Consider the following 23,263-nt stretch of genomic DNA (forward strand, 5'->3'; position numbering starts at 1 on the left):
TCTAAAAAGCAGGGGCTAGGGTTGTAGCTCAGAGGTAGAGTGCTTGCCTAGCATGGGTGAGGCACTGGGTTCAATCCTCAGCACCACATAAATATAAAATGAAGATATTGTGTCCACCTATAACTAAAAAATAAATATTTTTTAAAAAAATCTAAAAAGCAGTATTAACCAATTTTTATCTCAGTTTAAAGGTCTTTGGGGCCCCTTAGAGGATTATATTTATATTTATTTGCAAATATTATATTTATATCATCTATTTTATTGGTACATATTAATTATACAGAATAGTGGGCTTCACTGTGGCATGTTCATACATGCACATAACATAATCTGGTCCGTTTCACTCCCCAGTTTCTCCCCTTGCCTTCTCCTCTTCCCTCTCCCAATTCCCTTCCTCCACCCTAACAAACAGTCTCTTCTACTTTCTTGAGATTCATTTCTCTCCTTTGTTCTCTCTAGCTTCTGCATATGAGAGAAAACATACAACCCCTAACCTTCTAAGTTTGGCTTATTTCGATTAACATGATCCCCTTTAGTTGCATCCATTTTCCTACAAATGACATAATTTCATCTTCTTTATAACTGAATGAAACTCCATTGGGCAGACATATCACATATTCTTTATCCACTTATCTGTTGACAGATACCTTGGCTGGTTGCATCCTGAATTGTGCTGAAACATGGGGATGCATGTATCTCTACAGTATGTTGTCTTTAATTTTTTGGATTAAAACTCAGAAGTTGTGTAACAGGATCATATGATAATTCCATTTTTAATTTTTTGAGAAATGTGTATACAAACTTCCATATGATTGTACTAATTTACAAGGCCACCAACAGTGTATAAGGGTTCCTTCCCCTTCCACATCCTCATCAACATTATTGTTATTTGTATTCTTGATGATTGCCATTCTGATGGGAGTGAGGTAGAATCTCAGTGTAGTTTTTAATCTGCATTTCCTTGTACCATAGTTTAGATATTAGGTGTCCCCCAGAAGCTCATGTGTGCTGGGTGTGGTGGCACACATCTGTAATTCAGCAACTTGGGAGGCTGAGGCAGGAAGATTGCAAGTTCAAAGCCAGCCTCAGCAATTTAGCAAGAACCTAAGACTTGTGTGTGAGACAATGCAATAAAGTTTAAAGAAGAAATGATTGTGTTTGTTATAAAAGGTTTAACCTGATCAGTTTTTAACTCTCTGATAGGGATTAACTTGGTGGTAACTGTAGGTAAGTAGGGTATGGCTGAAGGAGATAGGTCCCTGGAAGTGTGCCATTGGGATATATATTTTGCCCCTCTGACCTGGAATGAAGTTGGCCATCTATAGACTGAGACCTCTGAAACTGTGAGCCTCCACATAAACTTTTACTCCTTAAAATTGTTTTTGTCAAGACTTTTGGTCACAGCAGCAAAATAGCTGACTATAAAACCCTGATGGTTAAAGATGTTAAACATTTTTTCACATAATTTTTGGATATTTGTTCTTTTGAAAAGTGTCTATTTAGTTTAATTGCTCATTTATTAAACAGGTTTTTTTGGTGTTGAGTTTTTCAAATTCTTTGTATATTCAGGTTATGAATTTCTATTTAAAAAAACTTCCCTAGTTTATTTATTCATTTTATTTATTTATTTATTTATTTATTTTGGTGTGAAGGATAAAACCCAGGGCCTTGAGCATGCTAGGCAAGCATTCTACCACTGAGCTACATCCCCAAACCCCCTATTATGGTTTAGATGTGGTGTCCCCCAAAACTCACATGTGAGACAATGCAAGAAGTTTTGGAGGAGAAATAATTGGATAATAACCTTACCCTAATCAGAGAATTAATCCCTGGTGGGAATAACTGAGTGGTGGGATTAACTGAGTGGAAACTGGAGGCAGGTGGGATGTGGCTGGAAGAAGTGGTTCATTGGAGCCGTGGCTATGGGGTATATATTTTATACCTGGAGAGTGGAGTCTCTGCTTTCTGATCATCATGAGCCATTTCCCTCTGCCATGCTCTTCTGCCATGATGTAGGCTGGCTAAAACATCCCCTACCTTTTTTAAGTGGTTCTGGGATTAAAGCCAGGGGTGCTCTACCACTGCACTACATCTCCAGCCCTTTCTATTTTTCATTTTGAGGTGGGGTCTTGCTAAATTGCTGAGGCTAATCTCAAACTTGTGATCCTCCTGCCTCAGCCTCCTAAAGGAGTAGTTGGGTTTGCAGGTCTGTGCCACCACACCTGGATCCCTGGTTTATTAATTAGATAAACCTACATCTAAATATGTAGGTTACAATGAAATTTGTAAGATATGAAGCAATTATAAAACCCTGCTATATCAAAACCCAAGAATTATTGATTCAGCAAGAACATTACATAATCTAAGCTAAAATGTTGTTCTGGTTTAAATGTGTTTCCTATAAGTCAGGTACTGAAAATTAACAGCCAGTGTGATGGTATTAAAAGATGTTGCCTTTAAGAGGTGACTTTTTCCAGGCTGGGTGCAGTGCACACCTGTAATCTCAGCAGCTCGGGAGACTGAGGCAGAAGGATTGCAAGTTCAAAGCCAGCCTCATCAACTTAGCAAGACCCTTTCTCAAAATAAAAAAAAAAAAAAAGGTTGGGAGTGTGGCTCAGTGGTTAAGTGCCTCTGAGTTCAATCTGGTACCAAAAAAAGAAGTGAGTTTTCTTTCAGGGGGCCTCCCTATGAAAGCCCTTTTAAAAGAGGCTTCACACAGCATTCAGTACACTTGCCCTTCCACCTTCCACCATATGAGGATGCAGCCTTCTTTCCCTCCAAAGGAGACAACAACAAGGCATCATTTTAGAAGCCGAGAGCAGCCCTCACCAGACATGGAACCCGCAGGCACTTAGATATTGGACAGATTCTAAAGCTGTGAGGAATAAATTTCTATTCTTTATACATCACCCAGTCTCAGGAATATTGTTATAAGCAGTGTATTAGGAGCTTTCCATTACTATAACAAATTCCTGAGGTAAACCAACTTAAAAAGAGGGAACAATTTTGTTGTTGTTTTTTTTTTTTTAACATTTAAACCTTGATAGACTTGTCCACTGTTTTTGGTGGAAGCACAAGGTAGAAAAAACTACTTACCTCACGGTGGTTGGGAGGCAAAGAGAAAGAGGGAAAGGGATTGGTGTCCCAATCTCCCCTTCAGGGACATACACCAGGGACCTAACTTCCTCCTGTAGGCCCCACCTCTTTAAGGTTCCCCCATCTCCCATTGGAGTCACAGCCTTGCAACCAGGTTTTTAGCCCATGGAACTTTGGAGAAGATTTATCCAAACATAGCAAACAGCAGGAATGGACACACAGCAGAAATAACCAACTATTTAAGACATCATAACAATAATGTCATTGAAAGTTTAAGATGATTATAAGACCCTGAAAGGTATGAACAGGGAGTGCTATGAATATGTGTTAAACATATCCCTTGAGCTGTCATATGGAAAATGGGATGGAAAGGTCAAGGCTGGAATCAGGAAGACCAGACAGGAAGTACTTGTTATTCACTAGGCGAGAAGTGAGGAGACTTGAGGTAGGCAAGGGATGAGGATAGGGGCTAGCATGGTGGCTCAGTGGTAGAGCACTTGCCTAGCACATGTGAGGCACTGAGTTTGATCTTCAGCACTGTGTAAAAATAAATAAATAAGATAAAGGTATTGTGTCCATCCACAATTAATATAAAGAGATGAGGTAGCCACAGATCCTGGGTCATCTGGTTTGCCTAGAACTGGCCCAGCTCACACCTGTTGTCCTGGAGCCCCTTTCAGTCAAAAACACATCCCTTTTGAAAACTCCAACAGTGACAGGGAGACTGAGAGAAGCCAGGCTGGATTTGAGAGGTCTTTGGTACAAGAGCCCTGGACCCCTTCAGGCTTGGTGACGGGTAGATGTCGAAGGGCAGGTTGGCTCCCAAGGCAGTGGCATGGGCAGCTGATAAAGGGCTGCACTGCTGTCTAGGGTCCAAGCAGCACCCTGCACCTTGCTGGCTCCAAATCTTTTAGGTTTACTACTTTAGGAGATTCCCCACCTTCAGGGATGAGAGGAAGGGGAGGAAGAGTTTTCCAGAAGAGAGAATAGCAGGTGCAAAGGCAAAGAGAATGTTATTTTGGGGGAAAAGTCCAAATAGATATTATGTAATATGTTACACTGGGTCCAGGGCTGTTTTGATGAAGGAGGAGGAGGCAAGGCATGATTAGGGCCAGGAGCACAATTTAGCATGGCTGTGTAGCCTGAGACTTGCCTTCAGTTCCCTGTGACTCTGTGATTAAGTCTTGCATTGCATTGTGATTGGAAGTGATGCATATAACATCCTTGAAAATGACTGTGTGAGTTCTTCCCCTATCTCTCTTTCCTCCAGGTCTTTAGTGAGAAACTTTAGCACCCAACGTTTCACCAAGCAAAGGATGGCAGAGGTGTCCCACAAGCCTGAAGCACCTTATCTGAACAATTACAATAAAAAAGAACTTCTAAGTTATTTTGGTCTCTGGGTATTTATTGTTATTATTGTTGTTGTTGTTTTTGATTTTTTTTTTCAACATCTTTATTTTATTTTATGTGGTGCTGAGGATCAAACCCAGCGCCGCGCACATGCCAGGCAGGCGTGCTACTGCTTGAGTCACATCCCTAACCCCGTTGTTGTTTTAATTTTTGTTGTTGGTACAAGGGGTTGAACCCAGGGTTGTTTAACCACTGAGCAACATCTCTACCCCTTGTTAGATTTTATTTTGAGACAGGGTCTTGCTGAGTTATTTAGGGCCTCACCAAATTGCTAAGGCTGGCTTTGAACTAGCAATCCTCCTGCCTCTGCCTCTGCTTCTGCCTTTTGAATTGCTGAGATTACAGGCTGGTCTTGTTTTAAAATCTTTTTGTTACAGCAAGTAATCTGTGTGTGCAAATGAAAGAGGTGTTTAATAAACTGTGTATAGGTTTTACTTATAAGTACCTGCTCATCACTGACATGTTATCCTTAAATAAGTTTAATCTCTTAGATTTCTCAAGTCCTGGACCAACTATAGGACTTTTAAAAAATTTATTTTTGTAGTTGTAGATGGACAGCATGCCTTTATTTTATTTGTTTATTTTTATGTGGTGCTAGGGATCGGACCCAGTGCTCACACGTGATAGTCAAGCTCTCTGCAACAGAGCTACAGCCCTAGCTCTTTTGTCTTGAACTTTTACCAAATGATCTATAGGACATTTGTATGTCCTATAGATCATTTGTTAAAAGTCATTATGTCCTCAGGAAACAAAGACGGGAGCCTGTATCAGTCAGATTTGCAACACTATAATGAAATACCCGATACAAGCTACTCGTGAAGTAAAGAGGATTTATTGTGGCTCTTGGTTCTGAAAGTTCAAGACAAAGACAAGGCAGCTCCATGGTTTGGGCCTCTATTAAGGGCAGCAATCACTGTGGGAATGAGTGTTAGGGAAAGCAGTTATATGGAGAGAGAGAGAGAGAGAGAGAGAGAGAGAGAGAGAGAGAGAGAGAGAGGAGAGAGACAGAGAGACCATGGCCCCACAATCCCTTTTGAGAGCATTCTCCCAGCAGCCTAAGAAACCCCTACTAGTCCCTACCTCTTAAAGGTCCACAGTACCTAATACCACTAACCCTGGGGACCAAGCTTGTACATAAACACCTTTGGGGGATACCAATTCAAATCATAGCAGGACTTAAATGCTGAGATTAGCTAGAGGTAGGAACCACTTGTGGGGGCTGGCTGAGGGCAGCTACAAAGCTGTGGTTGAGCCAGGTTTCCTCATTAGGTGTCTGTGAATGTGCTGAGCCACATGGTATAAGCCATGGTGGAAAGTCGGTCAAGTTTGGTCATCCTTGTGAAATTAAAAGGGCAAGTAAAATAAAGTGATGAATGATGGATGGGCTGCAAAGATCTTGGGGGGTAGCGCAGATGCCCCTACCCACCTTGCAGATCTTCAAAGAACAGTCCTTTTTTGTGATGAAGACTTCATGACCTATGGGAATCAAGAGGCTCCTCAGGGAATGAGTGTTTTATTCACTGATTACTGTGTAGTACTCCACCAAGTAGTACTCCACATGTAGTATTCACTGAGTACTGACTGTGTGCTAGGCAGTGGAGCTGGCATGAGGAAGTGCAAAGCTGAATAAGACAGTGCCCTGACCATCAGGTAGCACACAGTGCAACGAGGAAATGGGAAGATGTGTGTGTGTGTGTGTGAGAGAGAGAGAGAGAGAGAGAGAGAGAGAGAGAGAGAGAGAATGCTGATGGGCTGGGAACCTCTGAGGAATCACAGAGAGGAAGTCAGTGTCATTGCCCTGGGACTTGAAGGACATTTCTGCCCATCAGGGAAGGGAGGAATAGCATCCAAGCCGGAAGAACAGCTAGAGGCAGACAGAGAAGCTTGGGAATGTGGGAGGGCTTCGCTTGATTTTCTCCATTTTCGTTTCTCCAGGATTAGTGAGAAGAAGGAGAACCAGGAAGACTTGGCAGGAAACTTGGCTGGTATCCCCCATTTAGAAAGTGTCCCCTTCCTTTTTCCTCACTCTCTGTGTGCCATGAACCTTAGGATATTCATCACCGTAGTGACAGGGCTGGAGCCGGGTGTGTAGGGAGGACCGGAGACGGCCCTCCACCCTGGCTCCCTGACATCTCTCACCCTGTGTCCTGCTCTGGGCTCCATTTCCCAACCTCAAGTTGTATAAATATTCACTACAGTGCTCATTTTTGATTGGCATGGCTCCCTCCTAACCCAGAGAAAGAGAAATTTATTTTAGATGAAACATTTTTTTTTCAATTCAGAAATTTTAGTTTTCTTACTTCAATTGTACAAAATTTGTAAATCAGAGAAAATATCTTAGTTTTGGCCTCATTTTTCAAATTCCTAAGATGACATAAAATCTATTACTACTTGCTCTACAGTGGATTGTCCACTTGTGCCCCCTGCTCCCATGCTGAAACCCTAACAACCAGTGTAGGAGGTGCCTAAGGTTAAATTAAGCCGTAGGGTGGGACCCTGATCGGACAGGACTAGTGTCCGTATAGGAAGAGAGCTCAGAAGTCTCTGTTTCCTCCTCTTCTCGTCTCTCTCGCCCCCACCATGTGAGAGCCCAGTAATAGCTACCTGGAAGTGGGAAGAGAGTTCCCAGAAACACAACAACTTCGACTCTGTTGGCGAAGTTACCCAGAACATGGGATTTCTTATGGAAGGCCAAGGAGTCCCCATACATTTCCTGGAGAACTTGCACAGTTTCCTCTCATACACTAGAATTGACTTCATTTACTGTTCTGTTCTGAGTCTCTGAATACTTAAAACCTAATAGACACTATGCAAGGTTTTGTATCTGTACCTATTACCGTTGCATTTACCACTTACTATAACTTTGGGAAATGAAGATTTTTTTTCTTCCAATCACCCCCATTTTCTATTTGGGAAACTGAGGCTTAGGGTGCTTCAGCAATTGGTTTGAATGGTCCAGTAAGAGGCAGAATGAAGGCTGATGGAGCCCACACCCTGTGATTTCGGCCTGCGTGCTACACTGATCCATAATCCCAAACCCAAATTTTGGAGTGGACTTTTCTCTGTGGCTTCCTTGCAGCTGCTGCCCCCAGGGTCTCTTCTGTCATGCTTTGGGTTTGAGTGTTGGCTGTGCTGCTGGGGGCCTGGGAGGCTGACGCTGTTGATAGATGTCACCTCCTGTGAGTGCCAGTTGGCCAGGCTTCCTGGGACATGCAGGCGCACAGGCAGCCCCTTACAGTCTCCTGAGAGCGCGCTGAGGAGCCTGAGACTGCCATTTGTTTTGGAACGGATCTCAACATACAAACACTTTGTCATCTGTCTACACCAGTGCCGCTTTGTTAGCCAGACTGCCATTTCTTCAAGGGCAGTGTGGGGAGGCACATGAGGACCACTGCAAGTACCTGGTGGTGGCTTCCTTAAGGAGTGCTCTTGGGGTGGAGCTTAAGAGGGCACAGATCCAACTGGGAGCTGCCAGGCTGGGGAGGGGCTGGCGGATGGGACAGGAAGGGTGAGCTGCTTGTTGGAGCAAGATACTCCTAAGTTGCTGTGAGGGCCTGTCATCTCCAGGAACGGCATGCACACCTTTTTGTGTGGGTGCATATATATATATTTAAAGAAAAAAAATTCTTAAAGGTGTCTGTAACATATAAAAGGTAAAGAACTCCTGTTTTAGTAACTGGACTGTGGGACCTCTCTTGTCACATCTGATTTCAGGTTTTATTTACTAAGCTAAATTGGGCTGGTAATAGTCATTAATCCTGACAACGACAGATACTTGCACAAGTAACACTTCCTTTCACTGGAAGGCTAAAATCTCAACACTAGAAGCAGTGACATGAACCTGCCATGGCGAAGGTCTATATTCTGTGATGTTGTGGCCCTTATGCATATAAATAAAGACCAGATATGCAGATAATAGAAAATCTGGAGTGGTCTCAAATTTTTGTATTGAAATACGCGCACACACACACACACACACACACACACACACACACATATATATTTAAATTTTTCTGTATAAGAATTTCACTGACAGAAGCAGAGAGGGTGTATCTGAATCCTCAACTCAGGAGGTGACATTGAACTGGTTATTTCAGATTTTTGTCCTACACACACACACACACACACACACACACACACCACAGGAACTCACTTGCTCATATATTTTATATATGCCTACAGTTAGGAAATTCTAGAATGTCTTGGTGAAGGACATAAATGTGAAATAAGCGGTTCAATGCCACCTCCCAAGTCGGGGTAGTGCTACACTCCCTCTGTCACTGGTGTCCTCCGCCGACCAGGTAGGATCAGCCCCTGTGGAGCTGAGCATTTCTGGGGCAAAGGCACAATGATGCTGGAAGGACGGCACCTAGGCTCTGTGGTCTGCGAGTGCCTGGTGCAGAACACCGGAAAAGGGCCATCCTCGACTGCAGCACTGTGTCCTGAAGATGCCTTCCAAGGGCAATCAGGATTTAGCCAGGGGGCGAAGTGGAGGAAGTTTTAATGTATAAGGTGAGTTTTCAGAGACTCTGAAAAACCCATTAACGGAGAAGTTATTAATGTCTTTTTTTTAATGCAGCTATAGTGCAGAGGCAGACCCCAAAGAAACCAGTCCACATTATCAAGCATTTTATAGAAATCCATTTTTAAAAATAGTAGAATGCTCTAAATGAAGTCTTGTGGTGGGAGCTGAGTACGTGCCTGGCCTCCTGGGCCAGCTGTGGATTTTCTGAAGAATAGAGGGAAATTCTCCTCTGAGCCTTCACCTGAGACAAAGAAACAGAGCAACATCTTCCACTGTAAAATCGGATTATCTTTTTACTTTGCTTTTACTCAGATTTGATTTTCTTCCTTTCTTTCTTATACTTCCCTTACCTAACCCTAACATCTTTAGGTCTCTGTTAACTTGAATCTAACTCTAAAAATATCAAATTATAAAAACTTCATTAAGCATGGCTGTGATTCCCAGTCAAGTGCTTTCTCCAAAACCAGTGGAATAACTGGCCTTGTGGAAAAGGCACCTCCCACCCAGTGTCAGAAGGAACAAGCTTAGGTCCTATTTTGTCCTGCAGAACTTGATAGATTTGCATTCATTTTCATTAGACTAGCAGCCCTTTGTGAGCAGAAGCTGGTGCTAACTCATCTTTGGTCCCCTTCTCACGGCATGGACCTGGTGTCCAGTAGTGATTGATGCGTGCTTGTCGGATGAGCAAATTCTGAGTCCATTAGAGTTCTGTTTCCATATGACACAGAGGCTGCCTTCTCTTTGCCAAAACCTCTGTTAGTTGCTGTCAGCTGCGGGGCTGAGACAAATCAGAGATTGTCCTCATCGTCAACACCCCAGGGTCTACCGGGGTCATCAGTGGTGTGGAGGCCAGGGAGAAAGAAGAACCATCAGCAGGTGTGTTCTGCACAGACAAAGAAAACAGGAAGCTGCAGGGGTCAGCAGTAGGACTGAGGCAGGAAGTGGGAAGCTGCAGCCCAGGCCATGTGACCACCTGCCTTGGCCACAGTCCTCTGGAAAGAACGCTGTCAAAATGAAGGTTGGGGTCCTGGAGTGTGTGTGGGTCTCAGAGACCAACCTGAGGATCTTAACCTTGAATCCTGGCCCTGGAACTCCAGCAAGTTCTGAGCAGGGGCTTCTTGTCCTCTGTGTTATTTGTTTGAGGGCCCATTAACTCCTTGCTTCCTTGCCCATTCACTCTGGTGAGGGACAATGCTTGCTGCTGTTGGTGAGATGAGAGTGAGTGGACAAGAGTTTAGATAAATCATTAATGGGGTTCACTTACCCAAAGGACTTCTAGCTCTAAAAGTCTAGTATTATAGCAATTCTTTATTTGATTTTCATTTGAAACCCATATTTTGCTTTTCCTTTACGTTTTACCCACTAGCCTGGTTAATTTTTCTTACACCACCAGGTTCAGTTTTTTCCTCTGTCTTTCTTTGTTTTCCCCTTTCTTTTTCTTCATTTTTTTTCCCCTCGAGCATTGGCAAGAAAAGAAAAAAAAAAAGAAACTTTTCTTTTGTTACAACTGAACTTAAAACAGAGATATAAGATAAATGATTTTTAATAGTTGAGCTGTGCTGTAGAATTTAAAGAAGATATTTTTGACTCCATTGAATTTTAAAGTCTAGTAAGATGGCTTTAGGTTTTTCCTGTGAATCTGGTAAAAGCTGGTCACCCTCCACAACTTGGTATCTAATGACAGGAAACCATCCCTCTCTCCAGACCCACGGCGGAACCTCAGGTCAGCAGGTGCCTGCACAGCCAGGATCAACTGTGGGTCAGGAGGGGGAGATTGTCCATCACCTATAGGAAGCCCTGCTTTGCTCTTTGGCTTTGTCTAACCCTCAACAACCTCCAATCCTCACCTGGTGGCAAGCTAAAGTTTTGTCCAGTGGCCAGTTAGAAACAACAGTAACGTGTGCAGTCCCTTGGGCTCCTTGGAGCAGGGCCATGGTCCCTGCTGCTGTCCACTCATCTGGGAAAGCATCCTGCAGATTTCAAGCTGCAGGGGAAATGCAAACCAGGTCTCTGGGCTCCAAAGAGGAATGGAACAGTGGTAAAACATGGCCAGGAGCACAGAGAGCCTTTCATTTTACGAGGCACCAGGAATTACCTGTGCTGTGCTGCGTTCTATGGGACGATAAGCCAGGAGTCTCAGATTCTACCTCCTGTGTGGAAGAGCCAGAGACAGCTAAGAAGAGTGTATGTGTGCTATCTTTAGTGCAGTGATGATTTCTCCATCATAGTGAGTGTTCCTGATAGATAAAATTTGCAGCTTGTGGATTTAGATAGGGAGGGTTGATAAACAGCCCGAATTGGAGCCCTGTGGCCTGGTGGAGATGAGCGAGTGTAATTGTACACATGTGTCACAGACTTACAGTTGCCTGCTAACAAAATCCAGTGGACTGTGTGTGTCTTTGGTTTTAAACCTTCAACTTCAAAGTGACACCTGAAGACACTAAGATAGCACCCAACATAACTCAAACATCTGGCTCATCAGGATGCCTTGGGAGGTCAAAATTATCTCTTTCTTAAGAAGTAAAGGGGTTTGATTTTGCAACTTCAACACACCATCTCTCAGGATTGCTGGCACTGCACCTCCCTGTGCTAGAAAGAATGTTGACAGAGAAACAAAGTCATTCCTACTAGAAGACATCCTTGTAAATGCTACCTCTGTTCTGAACTCAAGGGTTTCGGTGTTATGAACTAGATAGGACTATTCTCCGTTTTTCACCCAGGGAATGGTATATATGTGCATATTCTTCAAGGCTTACTTTTTCATTTTAAATGAAATAAGGGTTTTTCAACATGCTAGCTCATGTTGTAAGAAATGACCCCAGCTTGTTATTTGGGCTATGGAGGTGTTTTCCTGGGTAGGAGACTCTGGGCCATTGAGGAATTTCAGAAGTTCTTTGAGAGTTCTTGCTATGCCACCTGTCAGTTTGAATTGAGGGACCACCAATTTCATTGGGCAAAGAGCATCATGTTGATAAACTTTCAATCTCATATCATCACCATTTTTGGCATGAATACTACCATCCTGGCCATTTGATAGGAACTACAGGTGCATGGGAACCAGTGCTGTTAACTGGTACTCCTGCTCTTTTCCTTCTCCCAGGGTGGCTGTGGCAAGTAGGCTGCTGTTAGCTGAGGTGGTACCGGCATTGTTTCCTCTTGCTGCTACAACAAATTGCCACAGACTCATTGGTGCCAGATAAAAACAAATCAAGGCTTAGCTAGAGAGTTTATTGGAAAACATTATCACTAGAGGGTGAAGGTCCTGTTGTCATGGGAGAATGTGGTGACTCTGAAGGCTGCAAAGATCTCAGAGGTCAGGGAGAAAAAGGCTTTTCCTTCCTAAGGAAGAGTAAACAGGGCTACAAGACCCTAGTGGGAATGGGAGGATAAGAGTCGAATGACAGAGCAGTTCCCTGGAGAGCGTGTCGCCCTGAGATCGCCTTACCCTTAGGAGAGGACATCTGTGGGGGGCTGCATGCTGGCTCTGGTTGTGGGTAGGCTCAAGTTCAGAGGCCTGGGGAAGGAGAGAAGCTGAGTTCAACTTTGACTCCTGGGTATTTTGTTCCAGTTGACACTGTGGACAAAACAGCATAGCTAGCTAACCATGGATGAAGCACAGAATGGGCATCTAGAGTGTGTTTTAGTTGTTGTGATCAGAATGCCTGGAAAAAAAAAAAACCTGAAACAGGCAAATTTTATTTGGTGTCCTTAGACAGTTGACTGCATTGCTCTGGCCCAAGGTGGGCAGCACTTCAGGTGGGAAGGGCCCAGTGGAGGAAAGCTACTGAGTGGAATTAGCAAGCAAAGGTGGATGGGGAGAGGGGCTGTAGGGAAGAAGGACCCTCCCAGGCACGCCCCAGTGACTCACCTCCTCCAGCCGTGCCCCACCTGCCCACAGTCAGCATCCAGTCAGTCCATTCAGACTAGGATGGACTGATCAGGTGACAGGACTCACAATCCAATCATTTCATCTCTGAATATTTCTGTATTAACAGGAGTTTTGGGAGGACACCTCATATCCAAACCATAACTGAGGGTCTATGCTTGGCCTTGTAATGGGCAGGTTCAAGATGAACCTTATCCAAATAGTGTGAGGAAGACTGATTTTTCACAATTATTCATTTCCTAGAGCACATCATGATGAAGGGCTGTATTCACATGAGCTTATTTCTGAGATCCGAGGCACTGGGTAAATCCAACAGTGTCAGTGGCTTAAAACAACACCAATTTCCTCTCTCACAGTTCTGGAGCTAGGAATCTAAAATGGGTATTCCTCGGTTGGGTGGTGGCAGGGCCACGTCACCTTCTGAAGTCCCCAGGTGGCTATGTTTTCTCCCACGTCACAGCTTCCAGAGGCCGCTGCATTCCTCTTCCAATCTTCAAAGCCAGTAGTGGCTGCTGGGGTCTTTCTCACATCACATCATCCCAACATGGTCTCTTCTGCTTTTTCTTTTATATTTAAAGACCCTTGTGATTATATTAGCTCCACCTGGATTATCCAAGAGCAGCTATTTAGCAACTTTAACTCTATCTGCAAACTTCCTTCTCTTTGGCCCCATGAACAGACACATAGATTCTAGGAATTAGGACTTGATGTTTTTGAGGGCTGTTATTCTGCCTTCCACTGAAGATGCCCTGAATAATTCATACGAGGTACACAAGTGTCTTATCTAACACTACTTTTTGATCTTTGGAGTTTTTCCAGCTTAAGGCAAAAGCTCTCACACCTCATCATCACAGGTCCCTTCTACACTTTCTTAAAATTTCTTGAGGACCCCAAAGAGTTTTGTTCATGTGGGTTTTTACTGATATTTTTTTGCACTAGGAATTAAAATTGAGAAAAGTGTAAACATGTCTATTCACTAATTCATTTACAATGTCAATGATAAGCTCATTACATGTAAGATATATTTTTCTTAAAAAACATATTTACTAGAACAAGATTTCAGCAAGAAAAATAGCTGCATTGCTTTGTATTTTTGAAATCCCTTTTGTGTCTTACTTGATAGAAGAGATCTAGACCTCATGGAGGCTGCCTTCAATCTGCTGCAATATATGGTTTTGGTTGAAGGATATGAAGAATATCTCCCCCCCCCCCCAGCTAATGGTGCTGGGAAAGGAGGGGGTACACAATAGCCTTCATAGGTAATTCTGGATTTGCTTCTTTAATATTACACCAACATTTGACAAGTGGGGCAAGTGACAGTGAGTTTTTCATAGTCTATTTCTGCAAAATCTAGCATATTCCTTTGTAAAATACTGGTTCACAGTGTTATGAAGATCTTCCAATTGTTGTCACATTTCATAGTACAACATTGAAAAATCACATTTGCTAATATCGCTACTAATTTCATCACAAAAATCTGTTAAGTATTGGAAAGCTTCCAGTGGTGATACAAGCGTTCTAAATTTCCATTATTTCCCACCTCTGGAAAGGTCAGATTTTATCACTGACAACAAATTTGCTTTTTGCTTTTTGTTGACATTTGCACTGTTGTTGCAAAAGCAGCGGTGAGTAAAACAAGGCTGCCTTTGTACACATCCAGGCAGCAACAGGACACTGTGCTAATGGTCCTCAGAATCTCCCCTCCTGCCTCACAGTCACAGCAGAGACAAAAGCCAACACAGCCACTTCCCCTGAAACAGGCTCGTGATGAAGCAACAGGTTTGTTTATTTTATTAAATCTCAACCCTTTAGTGCATTTAAAAAATATTCTATGTGATGGCACGACAAGTAGTTAGAGTGTGCTTTTACTGTGTACCATGGGACAGTTGTTGTCTCCAAGAAAAGACCTCGAGCTGGTGGAATCTGAGCTGAACTGCCACGTTTATGTAGAATAACATTCTTTCCTTGAACGAATGGTGGAAAGAAAAACCAAGGTTTGCAGACTTGGGTCTTCGGCAGTTATTTTCTTGAAAATGAACCAGGTGAGCCGGTCACTTCAAGGAAAACAACACATGGTGAAGACACAATCAATGTCACAGCATTATTTGGAAAGAGCGGTCACTGAGTGCTCTTGGGATTTCCAGAGTTGCTACAGCACACTCTTTAAGAACCTCAATTAAATTTTAGCTCCAGAAGGAAATAAAAATATTATGCTTGCTTATGTTTTTATAGACATTTTATATCTAGTCATCAGAAAGAACAAGACAGTTGACAGGCAGGTCATGTTTGGGAATTTGGAATCAGAAAGCTTTGTAAAACCAATGGGTCCCAAGATACCAAGAGCCATGTGTTCTGCCACTGTGAAGCTACTCTAAGTCACCAGGGACCAGACCAGAGGCAACGGTTTCCCTGTGGAGTTGAATGGAGTAGGAGACTCTCATGACCAGACAGGTTCATCTCTGCTCAGAAGACTTGGTGTGACCTAAACAACTGACTGTTGTGGGCGTGTGCTTGCTCATATGGATGGGCAGAACCAGCTCCACATCATAGCTCTACTGTGAGATCATGAGTCCCACTTGGCTGGCGTGGGCTGGCTGCTCAGCAACATTTGTGTTGTTTGTGTGACTTCACCTGCTGGATTGAGGCCTCTTGGATCTCCGGTTCTTCCTTCGGCCAACGCTCATTATTGTTCTGAGACTTTGTGACATTTAGGACCAGATGTGCTGAGCTTGCGTTCCCCCTGCACCCTCCACCCTGACTCTGTCACAGGCCTGAGTCACATCATCCTGGATCAACTTTCATTACTTCAGGCCCAGAACTCCTATTCTGGGCAAATGCACTTGTTATTGATCCTTTGGAGGTGAGGGTCCCCCCAGGGTCCAAGAGCAGAGCACTCTCCTGCTCTTTATCATTAGCTCGTTGCTTGGAGTGAGGCAAAATCTTCCAACATCAATGGTTTTTAAAATTCTCAGATCAAGGATCAGAAATCCTCTCACTGGAGTCTAAATGTGTTTTAGAATGGTGATTTACTCTTGAACCTATATCTTACTCATGAAGGCAGTGTGAGTCACATTTTAAAAATTGCCAAGGATAACTACACTTCAACTTCTGCTAATCAAAACCTTGCAGAAGCATCTCATTCAGTCCTCCCCAATTCCTTGCATGTCAGTGTCACAATGCCCTTCAAATGCAGGGTGACTGAGGTTTTGCTGCTTTGGTGAACAAATCCAGACCACACCTGGTTATGAGGAAAGCTGGGGTTCCTATCAAAGTCTTTCTCCCTTTAACAACATGCTGCTCCTTCTCCAAAGAAGAGCATGTTGCTAAGATTTTCTTCATCTATTGGGTATAGACACAATTAAAATTCAGGTTTCTTTCCATTAAAGTACTTTTCAATTTTGTTAACACAGAGGTTCCTAACATTTCTGTCAAGTTCTTAGCAAGTGGAGAAAAGGAACCTTCAACCCTGTCTTGCCCTCAGTTCAATTGCTGCTGTGCAACAGCCTCTCGGTGCACCCGGGGCACCTAGTGTCTTGCAGAGTGTAGGGTCTCAGGCACCATGATTGCTCTGAGGGTCTGACCTGAGTCAGTAGTGATGAGGTGGTGATCAGCTCTGGATGAGACTTGCTGACAGCTCTTGACCAGCATTCATACACCCCAAGTCTCTGCAAAGTGACACGTTACCTCCTTACATGGGAAGGCAAAGTTCTGGTTAAGCATGCTCCCAGCAAAGCACCTATTTGAAAGCTCTGCTGGCTGAGGCTCCCTGGAAGGTCTGGCTTTTCTTAACAAAAAATGACTCTTAAACCAAGTGGACTTTTCTTCTTTGTCCTTTTCCTTGAGCTCATGGAGCCTCCCGACAATGCTTGCTGTGCAGTGGGATGTCCCCGGGGCTACCCAGTCCACCCCTCTGCTTTGGCCAGTTCACCCATATCAAGCAATAAATCCCAGCATCCCCAAGGTTTGTTTGCTTCAGCAACCAGGTGTTTGGGCCTCATTTCTTCTTCATGAGCCAGAAAAATAGTGCTTTCCTCTTTGTCTCTCTACAACTAATCTGAAATTCTTCAGGCATTATCTGTAAGTGCTGAGTCTTAATGTTTCCTTTCAAACTTTTAATCAGCTGCAGAAGGCAGATGTGTTCGTCTCCTGTGTGTTTCTTGTCATTTATAAGTGCCAGTTTGTAGTTTTAATATCATCTGAAATGTCAGGGCTCTCGCATGATTCTAATTTTAGTTGCTTTCTGTCTTTCCTCCATTGTTTATCAAAAAGGTATGCACACTCCTCTGCTCGGGTAAGGATACGCTGAGCGCTCTGTCACATTTGTCTTAATGTTGGGAGTCCATCTGGCTCCTTAAAGATGCATAATTTCTTTTTTAATCTTAAAGGAGATTATGTTATCTCTGAGAGGCATGTGGCTGGCACCTATGGGCACACACTGGATGCACAGGAAGTCTTCTATGGCTCTGGATTCCCAGGCTTGCTGGCTCTTCATCACTGGGAGTCAGGAAGTGCCATTACACTGTCCTCACTTGGCTACTGCTCACTGAATGTTACACTCTGCATGTATAAGGTGGCTTAGTCAAATAGTGGTTGATTTCCCCCAAGAGCACAAAATGGGACATCCCAGTGTCTCAGTCTCTTTTTGCCCTTCTGTCTGCCATGCTGACCTCCTGGCTCTTGCCTACCACCTTGTTACAAAATGGCGGCCTCCGTCCAGTGTCACTCCCATACCTCAGGTTCGGGAGCAGGAGGAATGGCCAGAGGTTACCTTTTTCAGGGGCATTTTGCTTTTTCTTAATTGGGAGAGGATGGCAATTTCAAAGTTTTCTGCTTATCACATCTGGGCCAGCTCTGTGCCCTGACCCTGTTGACCATCCCTACACGCCACCCTTGCAAAGCAGGTGGTGAAATGGAGCTTTTCAGCAGGGCCTATTGACAGCAAAGAAAACTGGGATTCTTCAGTGAGCATTAAGGAGAGTATTGATTGTACAATTGGCCTGAGGTATTGATCTTGGTTTCTGGACTCTATTAGTCTTTCTTTTGTCTGGCCCTGTCTGGGTAGTTTGGGGTGTTCTTATTGATGCTACATGCTTCCTTAGACCTTCAGTGTCTGTCCAGTCGACCTCAGGCCATTTTTTTTCATCAGTGTCCCTAAAAAACAAGCAGGTAACTTGGGCCAAAGCCCACAGTCTCTGGACTCCCGCTTTGAGGCTGCAGGTCACACCCCTTGCTGTATCCAGAGTTCTTTATTTTGGAACTGAGAAGTACTCCCAGTCTGCTGCACATCACAACTATCCTCGTTTTCCAATCCAAGCTTCCTTATAGATTCTTGAATTTGCTATTTTTTTTCTTTTTTGTGACATTTACACCTTTACCCTCAGCACCTCTACCACCAGTTCTGAAGTTGTTATTTTCTTTGGGCTATGGGAAAACTATGCACCCTGGGACCAATAACCTCTTAGAAAGTCTCAAAAGCTTTATGCAACGGTACTCACAGAGATCAGGAAATGAGTCCGCATGCCAGGTGTTTTCTGTGTTAAGTGCACTCCTCTGAATGTGCTCTGACCACGCTGCCTTTACTGAGTGGATTTGAATTGTCAGGGCCCCTGTGAGAGGCTCAAATTGAGGATTTTCCCTCTAGTCATTGCTGCTATTCCCAGATGACCTATGGTCGGGAGAACTGATGCAATGATTTGGACAGGAAATCTGAATTAGTAGTTTTCTTTCCAAGTAATAAAACTGCTGGGTGCTAGAAGGGGACCTGGGCAGCGCCGGTCAAACCTAGGTGCTTCATGTCCGAGGACACCTTCCTCTAGAGAAAGTGACTGATTAGAAGTTGTATTGGTCATCAGGTCTTAGAAGCCAAGTTCCACATGTGTGGTCACAGGGCTCTGCCCCCACATTATATTTTTAGGGAAAGACTTTATCTTCTACTATTGTCCACTTCACCTGGAGGGCTGGAACCATCAACAAGTTTGACCATCAGAAAGTGAGTGGTTCATAGGTGTGCAGCCACCTGTGCCAACAGGTAGCATTTGGCGGCCTTTATGAAGACACTAAGGGGTCTCTGTCAAGTCTTTTTATATTTTCTAACACATCAAGTGCCTTCATCTTCTTGCCCTCTGCACTTAGAAAGTATTTTGTTACTGCAAAGTATATCACTGTAATTGCTTTATCTAATTAACCTGCAAGAAAAAAAAAGGTGAAAGTTTTCAAGAGTCAGGAACGTATTTAATTCACCTTAGTGACTTAACTTTATTTAGTGCAAAAGTCTTCAATATACAGTGAGATCGATCACATCACTGATTTTCTTAATTGCACTTTCCTCTTGAGTGCAATTAAAAGCATCAGCACTGCACTGTTTAATGCTTATGTTCTAAGGCTTGGGTAGTAGCTACCAGATGGAATCTGATACTTTAGAAGGTACTTAGAAAAGGCAGTGTCCTGGGACCCACTCCCCCTTTCTATACCCTACAAATTCTGGACTAATTGGTTTCAAGTTTGTATGGGGAATTATTATTATTGAAATTATTACAAGATAACGAAGCAACAAGGCAAAGTCCTTTGGTGCAGTCAGGGTAGAGATGAACGTTTTCATGGGTTTACTGAAACAATACTTAAATTTTCAACATTCATGAACTTGAACATACATTCTATTTTTTTTTGGTGTGTGTGTGTGTGTGTGTGTAATGCTATGCATAGGTCATTTAGTGTGATTTATATGAATATATACTTATGATAGCCATGATAAATATAAACATTGTGCTCAATGCTATCTCTTCTACAATCAAATTTGTTTTTAGGACAAAACTAATCAGTCAGATCCCACTGAGGCAAAGCTGCACTGAGCATAAAAAGAGGAGGTCAGATTTCATGTGTCATTAAATTATTCAGATCATTATTTAATAATTGGTTCTCTGGCAGACAATGATAGTTTTCCCTCAATATCCATTCTCTCTTCTTCTTTAATCATAAAACTCCCAAATGCTAGCTGGGGACATAATTTCCTAGAATAAAGACTAAATTCCCCAACCTCATTCACAGCTGGTGTGGCCATATAATTAAATTCCAGCTAAAGTGAGATGAACAGGAGTGGGATAGACATTTTCTGGGAAGGACCCTTATTGGGAGGGAGCCTGTACCTCTGCCCTTTCCCCTGTCTCCGTGGAGACATGTTACTAGCAGGGACGCCGCCATCTTCATCCACAAGTCTGCTGCCAGATGGTGGAATGGCTGGGTTCCTAATGACTGTGGAGCCTTTGTCTGTCTTTATGAGCAAGAAATTATTTCTTGCTTTAGCCTCTCTTAGTTGGTGTTTTCTGTCTCACAAAGCCGAACTGAATTCATCACCCATATTATAATTGGATAAGCCACTTCTTTTAGAGGAAGAGTGTGTTGGACGTCACATCTGGTTAAGTCCATGAATAATTCAGGAAGAACTCCTGGCCCCATGAAAGTCCATTTTATGCTGTTGATATTTTCCCACTTCTGTCTGTTTTGATATATTTTGGCTTTTCTGGTTGTCTTAAAATGTCCTCTTTCTAGCTTGATGGGCTAGAATCAAAGCTGGTGAAACCAAGAAGAGAAGAGTGGATAAAATCAGCTGCCCTAGTCACAAACTGCTTCTCTAAGAATCTCAGATGCCATGTCTGAGAAGGCTCACACTTATCACAGGGGTTCTGAGGGCTATGCACACGAAGAATAAAATTATCAATTGAATGAATTAGAATTGGAGATTAATGGAAATTATTTTTTCAAGAGATATCAGCATATAAATGTTAAATTTGAAGTTCGCCTTTGAGGTTTTAGACTGTGACATCAGCAATTGTACAATGGTTTTGATAAATTAGAAGAGCTGTGTGTGGAAATGATATGCACATATTTAGGACCCAAAGTGAACTCAGTTCTAACACATTGAAATTATCAAAATGAACACAATAGCCAAATAATCATATCCTAGAATAGCCTCAGCTTAGAACCAGTCCCTCACTACTGAAATCAAATGGCCATGACAGAGAGTGGATGTAATCAGAGGGAGGGAGAATTGACGAGTAGTCTTCACCACCAATCAGTTAGTAGTCATCTCCTTCTTCCTACTGGCCACTGTGGAATCTGTTACACATCACATGTCAATTCATAGAGAAATACTAGAGGAACTTATGTGTTACAGAAAACATTTGTCTCAGAACTACAAAAAGATCGAAAACAACAGAGAATGTTCAAAAAGAGCAAAAAAATATGTTTAGAAAAATGAGTTTTATAAGAAAATGCAGTATAGTTTATCATCGAGAATTGTTAGAAGAAGTAGAAATTATTTCATCGAATCAACTATATATGTCTAGCCCATGTTCTACATATATATAATAAGCTGCAAATTCTACCAGCTTTTAGATACTAAAAAATCAGAGTAATGATTAATTAGATTGGGAATTTGTCTCTGTAGTAAAAGATTACCTTGATAGTAGATGGAAATAATGGAATTTCTATTCTAAGAAATAATCTCCCCAAAGCAATATTACCTTTGCTGGGACCAGGTAAGCAAATTTTGATGGTATTCCCTTCAGACTTCCAAAGAGAAGTGAACTTACATGAAAATGAAGAAATATGAGTTTTAAACTATCAAATAAGGAAGAAATGAGACCAATGGGTTGGAGATGAAATCAAAGCTCAACAATTGCATTTTGGATTTTATTTTACTGAAGTGAGCAGAAAGACTTATTGCCCACATCTTAAAAGAGAATAAAAAAATGGAGTCAATTATTTGTCATGTGTCTGTGAAAACTTGTTGGAAACTATAGTTTAGCTTGACTCCTATCTAGTAGATCTGCTTACTTTTCATTTTTAAATTTTATTTGAACATATAATTAAAAATTGTATGTAATGACAATGAGCTTTCATTTTTCAAAAGACAAAATTAATGATCATATTATACAACAATAAGGAGATGTGAGTCAATAAATGACTATCTGAAGAAGAGAATGGAAAATATCTTAGCATCCTTTTTGAAATTCAATTGAGCAGCTCTTCTCAAATATAAGCAAATTTTTTTAAAGCTCAAATTAAGGGTCTTTGCTAACTCTACATATATTGCTCATGTGGTCAGGAAATGAAAAAAACCCTTTCATTTAGGAATATTTCAAATTTGTTTGCAAAATATAGCTTAAAGAACTTTCTTAATTGGATACTAAATAGTTTTTGGAAAAATTTGAATATGTTCCAAACAATCAATTATTTCCATTGTTTACTTCTTAATATAATTTGGGAGAAGCAGGGGGAATTTTATTAATAATTTCCTTTACTGAAACAACCATGATTAAGGAAATAGAGATTTAAAGTTCATGGTAGAGCATGCTCAGTAGTAAAAATGGTTGAGATGTATATGGCTCCCGGTCCTCATTCAATAACTGTGGGAAACTGAACAGGGTTATCCTTAGAGCAACAGAATCATTTACCACTGGAAGTCACTAAGAGATGGCCTAGTTGAACCCCTCACAATATTTTTAGCTTAATTAATAGTAGTATTTGTATTATTGCATCTTCTTTAACAAATAAACATACATAAAATTTGAGAAACAGAAAAGTCCAAGGGAGAACCCTATACATTCTCTCCACCCTGTAATACTATAAATATTTTTGGCATTTCTTCATCTATTTTTCTTTCTCCTCCTCTCACTTCCTTCTGTCACAATTACATTTTCAAATCACACTCCAGAAAATTATTACATTTCCACTGTCAATTAATTGTTTTATCACATCTCTACTGGGTTGATTCTCACTGGCTTAACAATAGCAATGATTTTTAGTATAAGATTGTTACTCTTTCTTATGTTCTTAATTCTAAGACTGTTAAATCTTATACAATCAAAAATAATGAGTACATTTTATGAAATTTCCTTCAATTATGAAACTACAACATTTTTCTTATTTGGGTTAATAATGCTCTATTGTTATAATGCTAGAATCCCTTTAATGAATACAAGGACTTTTAGCAGATCATAAATTTGCTAAGATTTTGGTTAGGACTCTTACATATACATACAAAATACCTGGGTAGATCTGTAATTTCTGGTGTAGTGTCAAACTTTATGAGGATTATGGTAGATTCATAAATATATTGTTTAGCTTAACTTTTGTCCTAGGTGTTGAAAAGATGACAAATGATCAGGATGATCTGGCTTGCTCAAGGTTGAAGTAATTCATCAGACACACTGTGGAAGTGGTGTCTTCCTTGTGTGTTATTGGTTTTTAGTTACATTCAGGTTTTCTACATCCTTTTAGTTGTGTTTGGTCATTTATTATTGTTCTAATATAAACTCCATTTCTTTGAAATATACAAAATTATTAAT

Source organism: Spermophilus citellus (assembly GCF_964194105.1).
Source record: "Spermophilus citellus genome assembly, chromosome: 1".
Taxonomy (NCBI): Eukaryota; Metazoa; Chordata; class Mammalia; order Rodentia; family Sciuridae; genus Spermophilus; species Spermophilus citellus.